General features: G+C 37.5%; 1 protein-coding gene across 1 annotated transcript in view; it reads left to right on the top strand.

The window, feature by feature from the left end:
* The window catches only part of FipoQ (F-box/LRR-repeat protein FipoQ), a 201,714-nt gene that overhangs the window by 22,786 nt on the left and 153,943 nt on the right, over window positions 1-24,985 (top strand). The window lies entirely within an intron of this gene.

The raw sequence follows: 24,985 nt of genomic DNA on the forward strand, positions 1-24,985 counted from the left end.
CCAGGAAGAGATGACACTTAGCATTGGTAGTGGCAGTTTCTCTGTGTAGGGTTCAAGACAGCGGTGGTGTTGGCTCTCAGAGGATAAATGAAGGTGGTCTGAATCTTCCAAGAATGAAAGTATTTTCAAAAAAGGAAGAATAGCGGTCTGTTATTTGGTTTTATAACAGTGATAGTGTGAAACAACAAGTGAGAGTTCAGTTTGTCACAGCAGCAACATGACAATGCTCAGCTTCATACAAGACCTGTATTTTATATCCAGCATATTCACCAGATGTTGCCCCTAATAATTACCATATACAGTGAACCCTCACTAATTCAAAATTCACAATAATTCAGACTGTTTTTCATCGTGAAGTAAAAAACTGTATCAAGCATCATTTCCAATAAATACTGTATATGTACACTAGTGTATTATCAAGCCCGTTTAATGTAACTTTAATTTGTTAATCCTGCTGTTCACTATTGTGATAACATTAGAAGCTTTTAAATTAAATATACAGATTTTTTTCACTTAATATTATGTTCATCTAGTTTTTATTCCAATATTTCTATAATTCAGACTAGGTCTCGCCCCCCATTAGTCCAAATTAGTAAGAGTTTACCATTTTTGGGTCACTCAAGGAGGCAGTGGGAGGAAAAACATTCCATTTGGATGAAGATGAAGTATTAAGGCTGAACAAAAGGCTGCACAGTCAACCAAAGAAATATTTCTAGAGGAATCCATGCACTTTGGAAATGCTGGAAAACGTACATTGTACTTAATTGAGACTACATATGTAAAGAAATGATAAGATTTTAAAAATTAAACAAGGTTTATATTTGACTTGCTCTGGTATTTAAAAAATTTACCAATAAAATGCATTAAAACCAAAGAGTACAACTTGAATATTATGCACTGCTAAGTACCTCTCCATGAATACTCCTGCTATGGTGGGTACTGGATTTGCACACGCAGGAATTACAGACATATAGCACAGCCATTGCTCTTTTATTTCATCGACCATGGGATAAACATCTAAGAGATGCATTATCTTGTTTTTGACAATATTTCTCACATTTTTCCTTTCTTCTATTGTAAATTCTGTACTATTACTATGATTTCAATAGAGTCACACACTTGCATTACTCTCCAAATATACATAGAAGATGTTCTTTCAGATGATGCAATGTACTTTATTTGCAAGTGGAAGCGAATGTCACTACAATATGGATACTTGCCAAGTAAAACACTACAGTACACAACAGCAGTTTTAAGAGTTAGAAATGTAGCAAGGAGGAGTAAGCAGCTCAACATTCATGAGAGATGAAAATTAGGATGTCAAGACAAAACCACATCACACTGAAATATTTAATTCATGTATCTACCAACAAATTTGTCATCAAAAATTATCTGATATCATTCTCCTTCTTTATCCTGTCTACAATATATATATATTTTTTTAAAAGTGATCTTATGACATACCATATTTGTTCAATTCAAAAGACCACATGACTCCTTGAACTGGGTAAACAGGTGACTAGTACCTTTAGTGACCAGAATTCCGATTTGAAGCAGGTTTTTATACTCTGATGCATCAGAATTGGATTAAATGCTTCATTACATTTGTTTATGGATGCAAGTTCTAAGGCCTGCACTGCCTGCATTTTTCTTCAGAGTGAAGGTGCAGCGGGGAATGTGGCAGTTACGTTGGTGCATGCTAAGTCTCGTGTTGCGCCTCTGATGCACCTCATATGTGCAGGATGTTGAAACGATTTCAAGTTGGACTGTTTACTTGTTAATAAGAAAAGAGCAGTAGACTAAAAGCTACCACATCAGGTTTATTTAACGAGACATAATACAACCACTGCCAGAGCTGTATCCAGATAGGAGATGGTTGTTCTGACTGGTTCGCTACAAATAAAGGAGTGCAACAGGGCAGCACTTTGTCATCTTTTCTGTTGACAACAGAAATTAAACACTGAAACCAGCAGTTTGGCCTAAAAATCAGCCACACAAAAACACACAGCAGGCAAGCCCTACAGGTTAATATCCAACTGGACAGAGAGAAACTAGAAAACGTTAACCATTTTTAATATCTTGGTAGCATTTTAACTAATGACGAAAAGTCCTCTGATGAAATCACTAACAGAGTCCAAAAATGAGCACAATTTTATTACCAAGTTAGGTCTCTTCTATGGGATAACCAAGTACCTTTAAGTACAAAGAGAACCCTTTATCAGGTATATTTCATCCCAATAACAACATATGCCCTTGAAACCTGTACGATCAATAATAAAGACAGTAACAGACTTCTAGCTGCAGATATGAATTTCCTATGGTCAATGCTGCAGAAAACAAGAAGAAATAAGATCCGGAATGAAGAGATCAGGAATGTAGAGATCCATCATAATACACAAATAAAACAGTCGCTCAAAAATGTAAGAACATCAAGACTCAAATGGTATGGCCATGTAAAAAAAGATGTATCAAATGAGAACAATAGGAAAATGCCTGGAAGGCAAACAACCTAGAGACAGACCAAGGAAATGGTGGATCAGTCAAGTAAAGTAGGACCTGGAAGGAAGAGGAGTGGAATGGCATTGAGTTGAGAAGGGAAAAATTGTATCTGGATGGACAAAGATGGAGAACACTCCTGCACCGCACTAGGTGACTGAAGATGGTTAAAAGATGATGATGATGACGATGACAATGATGATACATCAGAAGTTTTGGTAACCGTCAAGTTCCAATAGTAGTATTTTGTTATCATCCAATGTAAGCAAAGAGCTGCCATCACTTCTGTTTCTCCTAGAGTAAAAGTTACTGATTAATTTCATTACCATCCACCAACAGTGTCACAATCACTATGACACTGCAACACTGGCCATCTGACTACAATTTAGCCATGACATTTAGACTACTCCATTTTGTGTTAGTGATATCAGGAGAATCATGTTATCTGAGGCTCAGGAACAGCTTTCTGTCTTGGGGCCACTCTGGGAAACATATAGTCACCGACGTCTCACCAGTTCCAGCTAATGCATATAGAAAGTGACATCCTGATGGTTCAGATTCCACATGAAACTGGTTTTCTCAATATCATCAGTCATGTAGAACTACAGCTTCCTCTGTAGTTCAGTTTTGGCAGACTGAAGAACCTAACAGTTATGACTCATCCGCTAATGTCATTCTACGCCATCTTTCACTGACAGTTCAGAACTTACCCAATAGTTGAGCACCTTGTCTCGTTTCTTCCAAGTCTTCCAGCCTGAAGTTTGTAAGTTCACCATTTTCGTAACACTATTCTTTTGAAGGAAATCACCCAGTACAATTGACTGCTTTCCTTTGGATCTTTTCCATTTTTTGAATCAGGTAATACTGGTGTGGATGCCGTACACTGAAGCCACGTACTGTAATGGTATCTTACCAGAGACTTATGCGCTCTCTACTTTACATCCTTACTACAACTTCTAAATATCCTCATAATGATATGAAGAGATCTGTACTATAACCTTGTTAATGTGATTAGCCAAATGAATAATTTCCCTTATGTCATTTCTGGCATGTGACAAGATATGGGAGTGAAACATGTATGATAACTGCTGTAGAAAGGAAGAAAACAGAGGCCTTTGAAATGTGGTGTTACAGAAGAATGCTAATGGTGAGAGGGGTCGATGAGATCACAAATGAAGAGGTACTGAACCGAGCATGTGTGTAGCAGAGAAGACATGCAGGGCTTGTTCATTTAGCTGTGGAGGGAGGCCAAAGGATCAGTATGACAAACAGACTGCATCAAAGTAGGCCAAGCGGCAGACAATTTCACAGTATATCTCAGTAGGTCTAAGTCGTGGTAAGGTCTAAGTGAGCACGGACAGCTAGTCTGGCTTGCTCTGAGAGATGACAGGTTGAATTTGTAGTGGGAAGGTAGTGTGGGGTGGGATAGACTAAGGTGAGATGGATTGGAGAATTGTTTCAGACTAGACCAAAAGACTGGTATTGTAACCAAAAATGGTTAAATATGGGAAATCTATCTGTTCACTACATTTCATGTCAGACAGTTCCACAGTTGTCTGTGTTTCAACTCTCATATGAGGGAAAGGAGACAAAGCCAGGATTAAACTACGTTTTTCTAACCATTACTAGCTGAGCAGCTGCTTTGAGAATTTGTCTCTTCCTGGTGACCATTCAGGTGATAGAAACTGCTGATCGAGAAAATGAATTGGTCACTTTCTGTTGTGTACATTATTAACCTTTCTGTAAATATGTTATGTGATATTGTTCTCTATGTCAGGCAAGCTTTGTAGCATGCCAATTGCTGTAACATCTTTATGTAGCTTGGAAGCTTGTGCTCTCTGTATCATTGTTGTTGTGATATGTGTCAATAAATGGTACTTCTACTCTCTTCTTGGCTTGTATTTTTCTTTCTCACTAAAATATATTAATACTCTTACACCTGTCCTGTTCTCTTTCTATTTGACAGTATTGTCCGTTTACAAATTACTGTGTAATGTGTTCAATGCTATACGTCCATGCAACTGAAGAGAACATACATATACATGTTAAATGTATTTAAAAATACAAAGAACATTCTTGATAATAAACAGTGACTACAAAGCAACTTGGTCATATGTATGAGGTTAATATTATGCAGTTAATTTAGTTGAATACTGCATTCAATTTGATTTGACATTAAACAAATGTCTTAATCTTCAATGGTGAAGGTTGCACTGGTACCAATAAGTTTGGTAAATGTGACTGTCCTCTGTATGTCAGCTGTTCACTATGTTATTATCTGCTGTCCAGTTGTTTTCATACGGTGTACAATATTTCATCAAAAATATGATCCACACTAATGAAGTAATCAATAATTGTGGCTGAGTATGATGGGGCCTAACTGAAAAAAATTAAGATAGAAAAAATAAAATCCAAATATAATTGTTAGTTTCCACAGTATAGGTTAAGAAGAAATGCATGGTAAAACCTACTGAATTTATAAATAGTTCTAAAGGAATTTCTATACAATTATGACTTTCACTATTTGCTATTGCTACCGGTATTGGAAATTTGAAACACAAGTAAAGACTTGGTAAACATGTTCATTCACAAATGTATTTTAGTTTATAGTATTGTGGCACAAACACTAAATTGAGAGATGGTCTGTAGAGGGAATGCGTCAGGATAAATTAATTACCGGTAACTTACTGTAGATGAAGCTTGTGATAAGCCTGATACTTTTATGGAGATTAAAACAATAAACAATACAGATATCAATTAAAGAACAATAGACAGGAAGAAGATCTTAAGTAAAACTGATTTGAGTGTAATTCAACCACTACCAATGATGAAGTTCTACCTTGGTAAATTATTCCAATCCCTATTCCTCTTCCTATAAATTATTTTTTGCCCCAATTTATCCACTTGAATCCACTTCATCTTCATCTTATTACCTTAGCTACTTTCAAAAAATTCACTCAAACTGATTCATCAACTAATTTCTGATATCTGAAGCTATTTGTTTTCAGTTTCAACTCAGTATTTAGAATATAATAGAGTTTGAGGGATGTTTCACCATTCATAACAATGTAAAATACCGTACCGTATTTGAAATTTATTAAGCGAAGACCAGTTTTGATTCCCTTGGAGTCATCATCAGTTCTTGTAGATAATTAAATCAATTGGAATCTGATAACAATCATAATGAGGATTGCCTACATACATCTCAATAGGTTGACATAAAACATCATGACAAAATTATACACACACTGATGATGAATCCAAGGGAGTCAAAACCAGTCTTCGTTTCATAAATTTTAAATATTTTACATTGTGTTGAATGGTGGAACATCCCTCAAACTCTATTATATTAGTTATACGTCAGCATGGAAATGAAAATCATAACCTAAGATCAGTTAATTTATAACTGTTAGGTACTTGTAATTTCTTTTCCTTTTTCAGGTAGTTTATAAATTAATTTATTAAAAATTCGTTTTGGCAGACTGAAGAACCTAACAGTTATGACTCATCCGCTAATGTCATTCTACGCCATCTTTCACTGACAGTTCAGAACTTATCCCATAGTTGAGCACCTCGTCTCATTTCTTCCAAGTCTTCCAGCCTGAAGTTTGTAAGTTCACCATTTTCGTAACACTATTCTTTTGAAGGAAATAATCCAGTACAATTGACCTGCTTTCCTTTGGATCTTTTCCATTTTTTGAATCAGGTAATACTGGTGTGGGTGCCATACACTGAAGCCACGTACTTATGCGCTCTCTACTTTACACCCTTACTACAACTTCTAAATATCCTCATAATGATATGAAGAAATCTGTACTATAACCTTGTTAATGTGATTAGCCAAATGAATAACTTCCCTTATATTAACACCTAGGCACTTACAGTGATCCCCATGAGGTATTTTCACTCCCTCAACACAGTAATTAAATCTCACATGACTTCTCCTCTTGGTTAAACATATAACCTCACTTCTCATCCCATTTAACATCATACTTTTGTCCACTGTCCATCTCACAACATTGTCAGGGTCTTTTTTACAGTTGTTCACAATCCTGTAACTTATTTACTACTCTATTTGCATCATTCACAAAAAGCCTTATTTGTGATTCCAGTTCTTTACTCATATCATTAATCAGAACTGGGAAGTAATTAAGTAAAAGTAATCATTACAAGAAATTTTAGTAATGTTTACTTGTACATTTTAGTAACATTTACTCATAATCATTACTTTTCACAAAATGTAATTTTTACTTATAATTTACTTATGGAAATAAAATTTAAATTGTTATATTTCGGTAATCATACATTCTAATAATCGATGTACATAGCATCGAAAGCCTGGCAACTTTGGATCTCAGCACTTGCAAGGCATCATGCTATGGGTATAATTCTAAAATTCGTCGTGCACTTGGTCATTCACTTGCAGGTTGTTGGGGTTACTGGTTGAGATTTAGATGAGGATGGAGAACTCATCCTTCATACTTGTGTGCTTGAACTATCAATACAGACTATGAAGCTAATAGATTATAGAGATTTAGATAATCATGTACTATGTTGTTGAGACAGTAGTGATGTTGGTGGTGATTATTGTTATAAGAGGAAGTACAACTGGGCAACCATCTTCTATTAACACTAATCAGAAGGAAAATGGAGGAGGTCCAACACTTCAAAAAGTGAGGTTTTGGCCAAAGAAAGGAAGGCCAATGAAGGGCATAAAAATGAAAGACTCCCTAGGCCGTGAAAACCTAATACTGTGGAGGTCAGGAAAGGACAAGAGTTGACCAAGGGAGGTCAGATAGGAAAAATGAAATTGAGGATACGACACGCATAAGTGGAAGCAATGCCAGACTCACCTAGCAGATCTGTGGCCGCCAACCCATGTTCCCAAGTTGAAAGCTCTTGGTCTCCCTTTTAGGCACCTCTTACGACAGGCAGGGTATACCGTGGATGTTATTCTACCACACCCACACCCACACCCACACCCACAGGGGTTACATGGTTGAGAATGGAGCCAGAATAAACATATGATGGCGATGGGGTTAAGGCATTTCCATTCCCCTATTTGAATAAATATTTTGAATTAGTTATCTTGAAAATAATGAAAACTTGAAAGTGACATTCAAATTTTGCTTGGGAGCAATCATTTTGAAAGTCTGAATAGTCTCACCTAGTGCTGATAGCCATTTAACGTCTCCATGCTAAAAAGCACAAAAGAGTACCAGTAATGTATTTTTCCTTGCAACCTTTGGTATCATTCCATCCCCATGTGAAGAAAATGTCAGTGAATCCCTAAAGACTCGCATTCTGTGAAGTAATTGTAATTGAGTACATTTATTCTCAGGTAACTGTAATTTAGCCAAATTACTTTTTTTTGTACTTTTCCCTTCACTATCATTTATATATAAAACATAAAGGTCCAATAATACTGCCCTGCGGGACCTCTCTCCTAATCGTTACAGGATCAGATAATGCTTCACCTACTCTAATTCTTTTAGTTCTAATGACCAGAAGTTTAGATCTGCATCTTCATATATTCTTGGTTCTGTGCATTTACAAGAAAAAAGTACAGATTAATATTGAAATAACTTCATCTTCTACAGTTTAAAGAAACCTTAGGAAGAAAAAAGTTTATATTCACAAAATATTGAAGACCAAATGTCTAATCTAATAATTTTTAAATGAATGAAGGCACTACAATGATACCTTTCATATTATGGCATTTAGGTAATTACTTTTGTTATATAAATGTTGCGGCAATCATTTACGGTATATTGTTTTATATGTAAGGATACATATAAATAAGTACAGGAAAGATAAGTTGTACTGGTATTCAAAAATCTAATGTTACTGGTAATGTTCTATCAACAGAACTTTTACAAAAGGTCTACAAAGAAAGACACTTAGTAATATAGCCACTTGGCTATTCGCAAGATAATGGTATCAGTACTGACTGAGTTCGAAGGCATGGCTTTCAGTAAGTTGAAGAACACCTGATAAGCCAGCACTGGGTCTTTCAAAATCTATAGCAACTGAAGGGAAATTACATAAATAACCTCATAAATACAGAAAAAACCTATTGTGATCAAAGAATAAAATATTTAATTAATCAGGCCACATATGAAGTTGATAACAATATGCTGAATGAAAACAAATTGTAATATATGAAAGTAGCAAAACTGCAACTTATAAAATAACTTCTTCATCTTCCTCCTTAACATATGCCCATTTGCTCATATGCCAGCCTCCAGGGATTCCTGCAGTGAGCATGTCAAACCACCTTCTCTTCAAAGAACTCATTTCCTCCTGCATTGCTCTGGAAGATTGCTTTTACTATTGAGTGCTCGCTGTTCCTCACAACATGTCTGCAATAGGGATGTGCTTCCTGAAATCTATGTTCCTGATGTGGTTGAGCTTCATCAGCCTGAGTGACCCTTCCATTACATGAAGGTTTGAGGTAACACAGGTTGGGTCATACGTTTGAGTTGGATGGGTATTTTCTTATTATACTGTACACTAGTGACTTGGCACCATCTCATCCATGCAGCATTATCTCATGAGTAAGTGTCCAGATGTTTTGGAGCATCCAAGTGAAAGGAGTCAAGGTTTGGATGGCGTCTTGCATGTAAGTTTGGATTGTATCATTGGAAATGAGGAAAATATTACTTTTAAATTGTTAGTGTTGCTTACAGTAAATGGAACAGTTAAGGATGTGATTTGTTTTCTTAAATCAGCAGTAGCAGTACAACAGACTGTTCCAATGCGATCTTTATGCAAGTTACTAATACTAATGAAAGATGTTAAATCTTTTCTCTCTAAAATATAGGTCAAGATAATATTACTAATATAAAGCTACAAGTTAATCTCAAGGGCCACATTTTGTCACAATTGGAAATCTATCTTGGGGGTATTTCCCATTGTCTGTACATTTCTGTGGTAGTCCTGATATACATATCAGGATAAATAATTGATTTTTCAAATTGCACATATACCAAAAAAAAAGTGCTACACAGTGTGGTTAATCAAAGATTTCTTCTTCTTTCTACCGAACGTCCTCCATTTTTCTTGGTCCTGAGTGTCTTCCTTAAGTCATTGGTAATTATTTCAGTTCTTTATATCTGTTGGCATATCAAACCTTCCTCTCTCCATCTATTTTCTTCTCTATGATCTCTAAAGTAGGCAATTCCTTCATTACATGTGACCTACCCAAGTTGCTTTCCTCTTCTTTATCTTCAACATCATCTTCATCATCATCATCATCATCATGTTACTCTCCTCCCCTACCACCCTCAGTACTTTCTCATTATATCAGTCCATTTCACTTTCTCCTCCTCCTCCACAACCATATTTCAAGGATTTTGAAGTACTTCTCTTCTTTCTTTTTGACAGTCCTCATTTAGAGAGCCATAAAATATGACACTCCACACAAAACACTTGGCAAACATTTACCTTAATTGAAATGGGATGCTTCTGGCCACCAGCGAACCTTTTAACCTCCCAAAAGCTCTCTTTCTGTATCTTGTACCTCCTGAACACAGCTTCCAGTCCACATCACTTAACCCATCCCAGCAGTATACCCTCTAGTAATTAAGACATTACTGTGCTAGCTTTACGTATTAATTTATATGAAAGAGAGGAGCAGTGAATGTTATCTTTGAAGTCATCACTGATGTGGAAAAGGTATTAGATGGAAACAAGTTAGCTACAGGTCTGCTATTTGAATGCAGTATTAGATTTATTATACCATGAGATTCTGCTTAAGAAATAGAACTGTCAGGCATTAGAAGTGGGACCTGTAAGTTTTGCTGCTGGATCAACATTGAAGTCTTCTGCTCAGAGGTCTCAGGTTCAATTCATGGCCAGGTTTGGGATTTTTACCATTCCTGGTCAATTCCTCTGACTTTGGGCACTGGATGTTTGTGTTTGTTCCAACACTCTCATCTTCATATTCAGAAAACACACCATTCTAGCAACCACCACAGAAACACTCAAGAGTGAACACACCCCTCCACATCTGGCTGTACAATAGGGCCAAGACCACATGTATGACATAGGGTGTGAGAAAAATGGTGGAGAAGTCCGACCTCAAAAAGAGGAAACAATTTATTCATGATGTATATTTTGGGTTTATGCCATCTAATGAACCGTATAAATACTCTCAATGTGTTTCAAGAGGAACCTTGCCTTTCTTCACCAGGAGAAAAGAGAAAAAATGAAATGTGACACATCAAAGGTTGTTAAGAGAAAGCAACAAAGAACTTAAAATTGTGGCCTAAGATGTAATAGGGACACAATTTTAGCCCCATGCTAGGGACAACGAATGGCAACAGTAAAGAATCATTGTCTGTTGGTTCTGATAATAGGTAGTCATGATTCACTGAGGTTGTATCCTGTATTGCGGTTGAAATTATCTGGGTGTTTAAGTATTTCAACGGCCTCCCTGATGATTCTGGGGTGATATTGTTTTATACGGGCAAGAACCTCCACTCCTTAGAACATGACATCATGACCAGGTGTTAAGGCATGATCAGCAACAGCTGATTTATCAGGTAGATTGAGTCTCATATACATGGGATTACAATAATTGAAATTAATAAGGGTCCTCCTATTCAATACAGAGACAGCCTGCTCAAGGTTCCAAAACCCCATATTGAAGTGAGAATTAATTCTTTGGGTCTAACCAAGTCCATCACATGCACGTTTTTTTTTTCGGAACCCACATGACTTTATACTCTGCAGTGTAATTTCAACAAGATCAAAGAACTAAAGATATATACAAGCTGGAGAAACCACCACATGTATAAAACAATGAAGTCATCGTCATTTTAAAAGGATTTTATACTGAAGTGCAATATCATCATGTACCATATTTTATTTAATATTCATCTATGCAGGTGTTACAGTGTGTTTTAAAGTTGTTTTTTGTTATTGTGTTTGCCTGATTTGACTCGTTGGCTGATGATGGCACAAGTTTAGTGCAAAAACTAGTACCTCATGTGAAGGGCATGTGATTGATTCACATTAATAAATGTCTTTGTATTGAATAGGAGGACCCTTATTAATTTCAATTATTGTAATCCTACTTTAATACGGATCATGAAATTTCTAAATATCAAATCTGATACACATGTTACGTTTTTTAATGTGAGTACACATCGTTCTCGAAGGCTGCCCAGTATAAACCTTGCCACAAGTACAGGGAACTCTTTAGATAACAGATTGTTGCAATTTAGGCAAACTGTCCCTAGTTAGTTGCAGGAGTTGCCTAATCTTAATTGAAGTTCCAAATACAGTTTGTACATTGTACCTATGTAAGATTTTAGATTGCTTTTAGATTTTTTGTTGCTTTCTCTTAGCAACCTTTGATGTGTCATGTTTCATTTTTTCTGTTTTCTCCTGATGAAGAAAGGCAAGGTTCCTTTTGAAACGCATTGAGAGTATTTATATAGTTCATTACATGGCATAAACCCATACATCATGAATAGTTACATGGACCAAGAAAGTCTAAATGATAATAGTAAACAATTTTTTACCAACTTCGTCTGTGTAGAGGTATAGAAAATATGAAATTTCAGCAGTCCATCTTGGTCAATACACAAATGTTGATTAAAAACAGAATTAAAGATACATGTTTTGGCCCTATTAGACTCTCTTCAGTCTTAAAAAAGAACTATATTTATAGAAATGCTCTAGAAGAAACACCACATTAAAAATCCATAAGAAAGAATTAATCTTGACGTGTTTCAATTTGTCATAATGTAAAAAAAACACAAACATAACGAAAAATCATAAAGAAGAATACTGTACCAAAAATCACTTGTTCTTGAAGTCTTGTAGAAAAGTATCCATCAGAAATATCGTGCCGTAGAAAAGTTAGGAAATTGATAATTAGAAAAAATGAAATAAGTTGTCAATATGGAAAACAAAGGAAACGTAGCAAAAACATGAAACTGATAGACTGCCAAGCAGATCAGCTGTTGATGATTAAAAGATCATCATTTGTACCGGTATATTGACCAAGGTAAGAAACTGGGTTCCGTGGTTCAAATCCCGGTCACTCCATGTGAGATTTGTGCTGGACAAAGCAGAGGCTGGACAGGTTCTTCTCCAGGTACTCCAGTTTTCCTTGCCATCTTTCATTTCCAGCAACACTCTCCTATATCATTTCACTTCATCTGTCAGTCATTAATCATTGCCCCAGAGGAGAGCGACAGGCTTTGGCAGCCGGCACAATTCCTATCATCGCTGCTAGATGGGGGCTTCATTCATTCCATTCCTGACCCAGTCAAATGACTGGAAACAGGCTGTGGATTTTCATTTTCATTGACCAAGGTGAACTGCTGAAATTTCATATTTTCTTCACTGTATAGTCAATACGGAACAATTATGAAATTCTTAAATTGCAGTATGTAGAGGTTAGTGTTTATAATGCTGCTATGGGCTAGAACTAATAGTTATTTGTTTTCAACCTTCATTTTCAGCTTTGACAATTGAGGTGCAAGTAATGGTAGTAATGTGATGAATGCTGTGAAGGTGTGGCTTGTAGGGTCTGTTAATGTGGGCTTGGTAGGCTAGACTGATTTGAAAGTGCACTTTCTGAGGAAATATATGGTAATTTGCCCCTATAGGTCTCTTCGTTGACAACTGGGCTTTCTATGACATTATTGGACAGACTTTTGTCTGAGAACCACTGAGCCAAATTTTATCATTAAAAAGCTTTCAGAGGAACAGGTAGTTTAAAAAAAATAGAGCAAATTGGTAGTATTGTACTTCTAGGACCCTACCAGAACTCTTAGTCCTATTAAAAATGGAGCTCATCAAGAGCATTTAGAAACTACAAAAAAAAGAAAGTTTGCATGAATTTTCTAACAATTTCACAGGGAAAAATGCTTTTCTCTGTTTTGGGACAAGCTCTATGAAAAAAAAAAAAAAAAAAAAAAGTGTAAGCTGTTAGTCTTATTATAAGAAACATGCATGCAGGGTTTAAAATGCACATGAACCATACAAATGGACAATTTTGAGGTGCAGCCCAGGGTGGTGGTTAAGAGTGACAATTGTTATTAGTAGAGCCTGGAAGTTAGCCAAAATGCCTTTTCTTTATCTGAGTGGATATATGGAAGTATCACATAGAGGCAAATGTGTATCCGTACATTTGGGAATGGTAAAACCAGTTATTATTTTGCCTTTTTTGCCTACTTTTGCTTCCGTAGCCTATTTGATGTTTTAAAGCCTTCTTTTGCCTTTCTGAATTGTTATGGATATTTTCTGTTGTTATTTATGTATTAAAATTAAACAATGAAAAAAAGTATAATTACAATGTACTGCATTAATAAAGAAAAAACATTAATAGATAAAAAAAACATTTTCACAAATAATATTTTCATATTACACAAATCTCTACTGAAAACTCCACAAGTCAAATGGTCGAGAGGGTTGCCACGTCCCGTCCTTGCCACGTAAAATTAAGTGCTGGTGGCGATAATTGTTTTAAGAGGAAGAACATCTTAGTAATCATCCTCTACTAACACTAATCAGAAGGAAAATGGAAGAGGTCCGATATTTCAAAAATGAAGGTATCGGCTAAGGAAAGGGAAGAGCCATGAAGAGTGTGAAAACGAGACTCCCTAGGCCTTACAAATCTAATGCTGTCGGGGTCAGGAAAGAACAAGAATTGACCAAGGGAGGTCAGACGGGAAAGGTAAGAGCGAGGAACCTGACATAAGCAAGTGGAAGCAATGCCAGACTCAGCTAGGGATATCATGGTCACCAATCCACATTCCCAAGTTCTCTTACAACAGACAGGGGATACAGTTGATGTTATGTAAGATTAGGCCTAGGTACTAAAATGTGATGCAGATGTGTGTTATGTAGCTTACATTAAAGCAACTTTATTATTTTTAGTGTAAATTTTTGTCATTATAAATGCCCATTTTAATTATTTTACTGCCCATTTCCTAAATGTTAAGTGCTTATTTGCCTGCCTATTTTAGCAGAAGTAAATGCCTGAACTTCCAGGCTCTAGTTATTGGTGTAAGCCAACAATCATTATTATTTTTCACTCTGTGGGAGAAAGTTTGATGCAGAAGGCACATGGTGGTGATTACTATATTTTAAGAGGAAATACAATCAATCACTACTGATCTGCATTTAGGGCAGTCGCCCAGGTGGCAGATTCCCTATCTGTTGTTTTCCTAGCCTTTTCTTAAATGACTGCAAAGAAATTGGAAATTTATTGAACATCTCCATTGGTAAGTTATTCCAATCCCTAACTCCCCTTCCTATAAACAAATATTTGCCCCAATTTGTCCTCTTGAATTCCAACTTTATCTTCATATTGTGATCTTTCCTACTTTTAAAGACACCATCCAAACTTATTTGTCTACTGATGTCCTCCCACGTCATCTCTCCACTGACAGCTCGGAACACACCACTTAGTCGAGCAGCTCGTCTCCTTCCTCCCAAGTCTTCCCAGCCCAAACTTTGCAACATTTTTGTAGCGCTACTCTTTTGTCAGAAATCGCCCAGAACAAATCGAGCTGCTTTTCTTTGGATTTTTTTCCAGTTCCTGAATCAAGTAATCCTGGTAAGGGTCCCATACACTGGAACCATACTCTAGTTGGGGTCTCACCAGAGACAAATATGCTCTTTCCTTTACATCCTTACTACAACCCCTAAATACTCTCTCATAACCATGTGCAGAGATCTGTAGTCCTTATTTACAATCATATTTATGTGATTACCCCAATGAAGTTCTTTCCATATATTAATTTTTTTAGGTATTTACAATGATTCCCAAAGGGAACATTCACCCCATCAACACAGTAATTAAAACTGAGAGGACTTTTCCTATTTGTGAAACTCACAACCTGACTTTTATCTGCGTTTATCATCATACCATTGCCTAATGTCCATCTCACAACATTATTGAGGTCATTTTGCAGTTGCTCACAATCTTGTAACTTATTTATTACTCTGTACAGAATAACATCATCTGCGAAAAGCCTTATCTCTGATTCCACTTCTTTACACATATCATTGATATATATAAGAAAACATAAAGGTCCAATAATACTGCCTTGAGGAATTCCCCTGGGCATCCATTAATCAGAAGGTAAATGGAAGAAAACCAACACTTTGAAGTGTGAAGGTATCAGCAAAATGAAGGAGAAAGACTGCCTGTCCTGTTATCTCCCTTTTTAGATGAGTGCTGTGATTCTGGTCTATCAAGTGAACTGGATCTTATTCTCCTGTCAGTATTTGTTGAAGAAGGCTGCTAAGAATTCAGCTCCATGTTGTCCCATTCTCTTTCACATTTCAACAGGTATATCGCCAGCTCCAGTTCCTTTACCTTTTTACATAGCACAGATGGCAGACTAGACCTCCACGGGTGTAAATGGAGGTACGGCATCCTCTACCAGATTGACTAAAGGGATCAGCAGATTTGAGTATTCCTCATTGCAGATTACATCAAAATAATTGTGCCGGCCATTTAATATATCCACAGGTTGTTGGAGCAGTTGTTCTTGTTGAACCTTAATGTGCAAAACATGAGCTATGGATTCTGTAACATGATGACAAGGTTTTTCTAGCCTGTACAAACCGTTTGCACTCTCACATCTGTCCAGTCACTCATAGAGGTCATGGAAGTGTTCAGTCTTTGTAGATGCAACTGCTCGTTTTGCTGCAGATTTAAGATAGTGGTAATGGTTTATTTTTACAGTATTCTGGATTTCTTATTCCACCATCATACCTGTTTGTCTACAAAATGCCTTCCTGGTTTAATCACACCCAAAATTTATTTTACACTTTGCTGGATTTGTGCAGTGACATCATCCCATGGCAGTTCATCCACAGAAGTTGCTCGATGGCGTTCATAAGGTCTCTTGCTTGTTCTGGCAGCTTCCACCATATAATGAGCTGCATAACAGTGATGTGTTTGGTGCACGGTCAAAGATGAAGAGTTGACCAAACGAGGTTGGACAGTAAAGATGAAAGAGGTTACCAACCTACACTCCCTAGTCCCCATTTAAGTCATCTCTTTCAACAGGTAGGGAATACCACAGTTCTATCCTTCTACCTCCATCTACAGGGGGTAGGCAGGAGCAAAGAAAGAAAATGTGGAGCAAGCTTATGGAAATGTATGTCTCAGAACCTTAAAAGAGAATACATTGCCTAGTCTGTTTCTACACAGGTTCAGTCTGGTGGGATTTGAACGTGTTTAATCACATCAGTTTCATGTCATTAGTTTACTAGGACATAACAGAACAACTGTGGAACAAATTTTTGGCACCTTTGCATCTCTGAAAACTGTAAAAGTACTTAGCGATTGGTAAAAAAAGAAAATTCTCCAATGATTAGGACTAAATCTTAAACATACGCCCTTTCTAATGAAAATCAATGGTATTGCTTCATTAGAGGGGAATACAAAGCTGAAGACTTTCTGTGTTGGAACCACTAAACAATAGTGATGATTTCTGTTAGATTTGATGAGAGCAAAAACAGAATCCCTTCTTTTGCAATAAACTGTAATACGTGATGAAACAGTAAACAATCAAAACAGTTAATAAAGAAATAAAGAGACTTGAATAGCTGATATAGTTCTTTTTTCTAGCTGTTTAACATAGCAACTGACAGTGTTTAGGCAATGGCTGTCACATTAATTAAGGTACAGTAATATGGAAATATGGGAATATGGTTCATGGTGTGGGTCACTGTAGTCACGTCCTAGTTCATGAACCATGGGCAACGGCTGAGTGCCCTAGTAAGTGGTCCTGAGAATCAAGATACCACTTGCTATGGAATGGGAGTGGGCATCTCGGATATATTCTGAGTCATGGACCTACTTGTGCTCAGGCGGCTCGGGCTATACAATCCACCGGTGGTCCATAACCCGTTAGAAGAGAGATCCTCACTTGGACTATGTGTAAGTAGGGTAACATCCTGCTTCATGAATTTACCGAGCTGAGAATATTTTAAGCAAGCCTAGGACCTATGGGAGTAATGGAGTCCCTCTCCCATTTGACAGGCGAGGGACTCCTTGCAAACAACTTGGTGAACAAAATGGAATTTGATGGGGAACTATCAATATTAATGGGGCTTATGGAAGAAAGAAAGTAGAACTGGCTGACTCAGCAAAGAGGATGCATCTGGATGTACTAGGAGTAAGTGATATTCGGGTAAGGGGAGATAACGAGGAAGAGATAGGAGATTACAAAGTGTACTTGACGGGTGTTAGAAAGGGAAGGGCAGAGTATGGGGTAGGGCTGTTTATCAGGAATACCACTGCTCACAACATAGTTTCTGTTAGGCACGTAAATGAGAGAATGATTTGGGTAGATTTGGCAGTTGGAGGAATTGGGATGAGAACTGTCTCAGTGTATTCACCATGTGAGGGTGCAGATGAGGATGAAGTTGACAAGTTTTATGACGCATTGAGTGACATCGTGTTCAGGGTCAACAGCAAAGATAGAATAGTGCTAATAGGCAATTTCAATGCGAGAGTTGGAAATAGAACTGAAGGATACGAAAGGGTGATTGGTAAATGTGGGGAAGATATGGAAGCTAACAGGAATGGGAACCATTTGCTTGGACTTCTGTGCTAGTATGGGTTTATATAATACATTCTTCAAGCATAAGGCCATTCACCGCTACACATGGGAGGCTAGGGGTACCGGATTTATAATAGACTATATCTTAACCGACTTCAAATTCAGGAAATCTGTTAGGAATGTACGAATTTTCCAGGGATTTTTTGATGATACAGACCACTATCTGATCTGTAGTGAACTAAGTATGTCTAGGCCTAGGGTAGAGAATGTGAAATGTGTCTGCAAATGAATAAGGATAGAAAATCTCCAGGACGAAGAAATTAGACAGAAGTACATGGATATGATTAGTGAGAAGTTTCAAGCAGTAGATAACAAGCAGGTTCAGGATATAGAAAGTGAATGGGTGGCATACAGGGATGCTGTAGTAGAAACAGCAAGGGAATGCCTAGGAACAACGGTGTGTAAAGATGGGAAAAGGCGAACATCTTGGTAGAATGATGAAGTGAGAGCAGCCTGTAAACGTAAAAAGAAGGTTTATCAGAAATGGCTCCAAACAAGGGTCGAGGCAGACAGGGATTTGTACGTAGATGAAAGAAACGGAGCAAAACAAATAGTTGTTGAATCCAAAAAGTTGTAGGAAGATTTTGGTAATAACCTGGAAAGGCTAGATCAAGCAGCGGGGAAACAGAAACAGAGAATCTTAGGAAGGGAGGGAAAAAGGAAATGAACAGTGTTTTGAGTAATTCAGGTGAACTCATAATAGATCCCAGGGAATGACTGGAGAGGTGGAAGGAATATTTTGAACATCTTCTCAACATTAAAGGAAATCTTCCTGGTGGTGTTGCGAACAGCCAAGCTCATGGGGAGGAGGAAAATGATGTTGGTGAAATTACACTTGAGGAAGTGGAAAGGATGGTAAATAAACTCCATTGTCATAAAGCAGCAGGAATAGATGAAATTATACCTGAAATAGTGAAGTATAGTGGAAAGGCAGGGATGAAATGGCTTCATAGAGTAGTAAGATTAGCATGGAGTGTTGGTAAGGTACCTTCAGATTGGACAAAAGCAGTAATTGCTCCTATCTATAAGCAAGGGAACAGGAAGGACTGCAACAACTATCAAGGTATCTCATTGTTTAGTATACCAGGCAAAGCATTCACTGGCATCTTGGAAGGGAGGGTGCGATCAGTAGTTGAGAGGAAGTTGGATTAAAACCAGTGTGGTTTCAGACCATGGAGGGGCTGTCAGAATCATATTTTCAGTATGCGCCAGGTAATTGAGAATTGCTACGAGAGGAATAGGCAGTTGTGTTTATGTTTCGTAGGTCTAGAGAAAGCATATGACAGGGTGCCGAGGGAAAAGATGTTCGCCATACTGGGGGACTATGGAATTAAAGGTAGATTATTAAAATCAATCAAAGGCATTTATGTTGACAATTGGGCTTCAGTGAGAATTGATGGTAGAATGAGTTCATGGTTCAGGGTACTTACAGGGGTTAGACAAGGCTGTAATCTTTCACTTTTGCTGTTCGTAGTTTACATGGATCATCTGCTGAAAGGTATAAAATGGCAGGGAGGGATTAAGTTAAGTGGAAATGTAGTAAGCAGTGTGGCCTATGCTGATGACTTGGTCTTCATGGCAGATTGTGCAGAAAGTCTGCAGTCTAATATCTTGAAACTTAAAAATAGGTGCAATGAGTATGGTATGAATATTAGCATTTCGAAGACTAAATTGATGTCAGTAGGTAAGAAATTCAACAGAATTGAATGTCAGATGGGTGATACAAAGCTAGAACAAGTAGATAATTTCAAGTATTTAGGTTGTGTGTTCTCCCAGGATGGTAATATAGTAAATGAGATTGAATCAAGGTGTAGTAAAGCTAATGCAGTGAACTTGCAGTTGTGATCAACAGTATTCTGTAAGAAGGAAGTCAGCTCCCAGACGAAACTATCTTTACATCGGTCTGTTTTCAGACCAACCTTGCTTTACGGGAGCAAAAGCTGGGTGTACTCAGGATATCTTATTCATAAGTTAGAAGTAACAGACATGAAAGTAGCGAGAATGATTGCTGGTACAAACAGGTGGGAACAATGGCAGGAGGGTACTCGTAATGAGGAGATAAAGGCTAATTGAGGAATGAACTTGATGGATGAAGCAGTACGCATAAACTGGCTTCGGTAGTGGGGTCATGTGAGGCGAATGGAGGAGGATAGGTTGCCTAGGAGAATAATGGACTCTGTTATGGAGGGTAAGAGAAGTAGAGGGAGACTTAAACGATGATGGTTAGACTCAGTTTCTAATGATTTAAAGATAAGAGATATAGAACTAAATGAGGCCACAACAATAGTTGCAAATAGGCAATTTTGGCGACGTTTAGTAAATTCACAGAGGCTTGCAGACTGAATGCTGAAAGGCATAAGAGTCTTTATTGATGATGTATATGTAATATGGGAATCCACAGAAAACCATCTTCAGATCTGCCAACAGTGTGGTTCACACCCATATCACATAGCAAACTTGCTCGATGATGATATGGTCAGGTTTGATTCTTGGTATTAACTGAAACAAAATGACAGTTCTGTAACCAGCATTATTTCTAGATTTTTTTTAAAAATCCACCAATAATAGACACCGTAAAAATCCTAGTGCTAGTCCCTAGAAGGCAGGTGTCAAACTCTGCAGCAGGTTGGCCGAGATTTTCAGTGTTGCATCACTATGCATCAGAACCTTCCCGAAGGTGACGTGCCCTCATCTTGCCCCATCAGGGTGCCAAGTGAGCGAGGACTACCTGCCCAGAACCAAGACAGGCAAAAGGAGCAAGGTCAAAATATCCAATTTGCTACAATCAACATTGGTACATAGACGAGAAAAACCCATAAGTTGTCTGAATCATTCAAGAGACGACATATGAACATTGCGGGTGTATACAAGAAAATAAGTGGAAAGGCTCGAAAGCTCAGGATATTGCAACTAATGAATTTCATTTTTCATCTGAAATGTCAACACTACATGACAGAGTCAACTTCACGGACTGGAAGAGAGATTATTTATTCTTTTCAACCAAAGAAGAGATACAACATTTACAATACTAACTATTATATTCATGTTGCAAACTATTGCTCACGTAATTAGAAATACTCTGTAAGACAGAAAGGTCCACCACATAACTACTTAAGAGAAATTTCCTTCTAGCCTTATTCGATCTGCAATCAACATTGGTCTATACTTCTCAGCAAGCATCTTTTACTAAATTTTAACTGACCAATCAACAAGAACATTCTCCTGGGCTATAAAAAACAAATATGGTGTCCTTAAAAGAACTTTTTTTGTGTCAGTGTTCGAATATACTTTTGTATCCAACATATTTTACTTAATGATTACCAAGATGTTCTCCCCCAACTAGCTGAAGATGACCCAAATAAGGGATAAAACATGTTCTAGATTTTAACATGACTAGACAGTCTTGAGATTGTATTGCATAGGTGGACCTCTAGAAATAAATTACTTTTAAGAATTCAGTTTAAATATTTAAATATAGATCAAGACATTGGCAAAGGGGTTCAAACGTTTATACCATGGTGCAACATCCAATGGTAATTTGCTTTCTCTGAGAAGCTATGGGTGAGTATTAGTGAAGTAGATTGCATCTGAGATCACCTCACAAGCATCAGGTTTATCACCAGGACAAGCAGCTGTGTGAATTTGTCTTGTTATATACCACAAATAGGATACCCAGTCAAAAAAATTGATAGTTTTTAGACAGATTTAGAGACACAAACCTGGTTCTATTACAGAACTATTTAAAAAAGTTTTACTTGAATCTGCCCTGTCCCTTCATCAGTGGTCGGTAAACATGTATGATAAAATAAATAGTTTTCTTTCATTATAAGGTGTATTGACAAGGCGGATTCAAGTAAAACTATTTTAAATAGTTCTGTAATAGATTCAGACTAGTCAATATGGAACAAACAACCATATTAACCTATCATGGCTAAGTTTATCAACACTTCTTTTGGTTGGCAGTGACCTCAACTGCCATGTTGCAATAGTTTAATGGGAGTGTACAAAGGCTGTTGGTATGACATGTGTAAGAAAGCATGGGAACAAGCTTTAGAATATGCCAAGGCATTTTATCTAGCATTCACTAATACGTTCTTCAGGGAAGTTCCATCACACCTTGTTACTTACATCAATGACAGCCACAACATACAAAGCACCTAATGGATGGTGCAAAGAAGAGGAGACTTGCAGCTCGTGAAGGACTCCAAGGTCAATACTTAAGACAACATCACCTCTCAATATAAACCGTTGGACTTAGATTTCTACCTTCATCTTTGACCATGCACCAAACACATCACTGTTATGCAGTTTATCATATGGTGGAAGCTCCCAGAACAAGCAAGAGACCTTATGAACACCATCGATCCACTTCTGTGGATGAACTGCCATGGGATGATGTCACTGCACAAATCCAGCAAAGTGTAAAATAAATTTTGGGTGCGATGAAACCAGGAAGGCATTTTGTAGACAAACAGGTATGATGGTGGAATAAGAAATCCAGAATACTGTAAAAATAAAGAAGACTGCTTTCAAGAAGTGGCTCCATCCCAGGATGGATGTAGACCTAAACCATTACCACTATCTTAAATCTGTAGCAAAACAAGCAGTTGCATCTACAAAAACTGAACACTTCCATGACCTCTACGAGTGACTGGACAGACGTGAGAGTGCAAACGGTTTGTACAGGCTAGAAAAATCTTGTCATCATGTTACAGAATCCATAGCTCATGTTTTTCACATTAAGGATCAACAAGAACAACTGCTCCAACAACCTGTAGACATATTAAATGGCTGGCACAATTATTTTGAAGTAATCTGCAATGAGGATTACTTGAATCCGCTGATCCCATCAGTCAATCTGGTAGAGGATGCAGTACCTCCATTTACACCCATGGAGGTCTAGTCTGCCATCTGTGCCATGTAAAGAGGTAAAGGAACTGGAGCTGGCGATATACCTGTTGAAATGTGGAAGAGAATGGGACAAAATGGAGCTGAATTCTTAACAGCCTTCTTCAACAAATGCTGAGAGGAAAATAAGATCCAATTCACTTGATAGACCAGAATCACAGCACTCATCTAAAAAGGGAGATGTTATTGACTGCTCAAGCCACCGTCCTATCCCTCTCCTATGTCACGTGATGAAGTTCTTTGAACATGTAATTGATACATGCCTGCGCAGCATTGTCACCATCTTGCCAAATCAGTGTGACTTCATGAGTGGATGCAGAACTACTCATGCAATCTCCTGGTAGAGAGACATTTGGAAAAGAGATAGACAGTCCATATAACATTTCTAAAGCTTGAGAAGGCTTTCTACAGAATACCACATGAACTAATTTGGTATTCTATGCATTTTCAAGGCATTCCAGAGGCTTATCTTCATTGGGCACATCTCTTCTGTAACATCACTGCTGCACTCTCATTGAGCCATTCAGCATTTGAGTGGGTGTCCATCATGGATCCACATTGTCCCCATTGCTATTCATCTTACAGTATGTATAGACTCAGTTACTGTAGATTTATAAATGCCTCATCCATTGACCTTACTGTATTCTGATGATGCTATGTTGGCTAGTGATTTCCAGAATAGACTTGAACATGTGGTCAAGAAGTAAAAAAGGTGACTGGCCAAATTTGGACTACAACTCAACCTGACAAAACTGTTGTCAACCTCCTCTTCCCATACACTCATCGCTCACGAGCAATCTGTATGTATGCTGCAATCTCACAGGTACACTAGCCTTCATCAGTTCTACTGCATCTCGGCTATTCTCACAACTTCTGTTATAGCAACGTCTCTTTTTGTTTCTTCTCACCGAGCTCGATAGTTGCAGTCGCTTAAGTGTGGCCAGTATCCAGTATTCGGGAGATAGTAAGTTTGAACCCCACTGTCGGCAGCCCTGAAAATGGTTTTCCGTGGTTTCCCATTTTCACACCAGGCAAGTGCTGGGGCTGTACCTTAATTAAGGCCACTTTGTCCTTGTGGCAGTTCAGATGTCTGGAAAGTCATTAAGTTTCTCAATAAATATAATGTTCCTTTATTTGTTTCTTCATAAATGTGGAGTTAGAAATGGCTGTGGAAGTAAGGAGAAATTGAAGGAACTTACTAGGAAATTGAATCTAGCAAAGAATTCAGCTAAAGATAGCATGATGGCAAGCATAATGGGCAGTCATACAAATTTGACTGAAAAATGGAAGGGTATATATAGGTACTTTAAGGCAGAAAAAGATTCCAAGAAGGACATTCAAGGAATAATTAATGAACAAGGGGAGTGTGTATGTGAGGATCTTCAAAAAGCAGAACTATTAAGTCAGCAGAATGTAAAGATTGTTAGTTACAAGGATAATGTCTAGATAGAGGAGGTGACTAATACTAAAGAAGTATTCAAAGTTACATATGATAATGATATTTACAATAAGGTACAAAAGTTGAAAACTAGAAAAGTGGCTGGAATTGATGAGATTTCTGGGGATATACTAAAGACAATGGGTAGGGATATAGTATTTTATACCATATCTGAAGTACGTATTTGATTGTTGTTTGGTTGAGGAGGTATACCAAATGAATGGAGAGTTGCTATAGTAGCACCTGTGTACAAAGGAAAGGGTGATAGACATAAATCTGAAAATTAGAGGCCTGTAAGTTTGACATGCTTTGTATGTAAGCTTTGGGAAGGCATTCTTTCTGATTATACTAGACATGTTTGCAAAATTAATAACTGGTTTGATAGAAGGCAGTTCGGTTTTAGGAACGGTTATTCCACTGAAGCTCAGCTTCTAGGATTCCAGCAAGATATAGCAGATATCTTGGATTTAGGAGGTCAAATGGACTGCATTGTGATTGAGCATTTGATAGGGTGGATCATGGGAGACTACTGGCAAAA

Source organism: Anabrus simplex, chromosome 7 (assembly GCF_040414725.1).
Source record: "Anabrus simplex isolate iqAnaSimp1 chromosome 7, ASM4041472v1, whole genome shotgun sequence".
In the NCBI taxonomy this organism is placed as follows: Eukaryota; Metazoa; Arthropoda; class Insecta; order Orthoptera; family Tettigoniidae; genus Anabrus; species Anabrus simplex.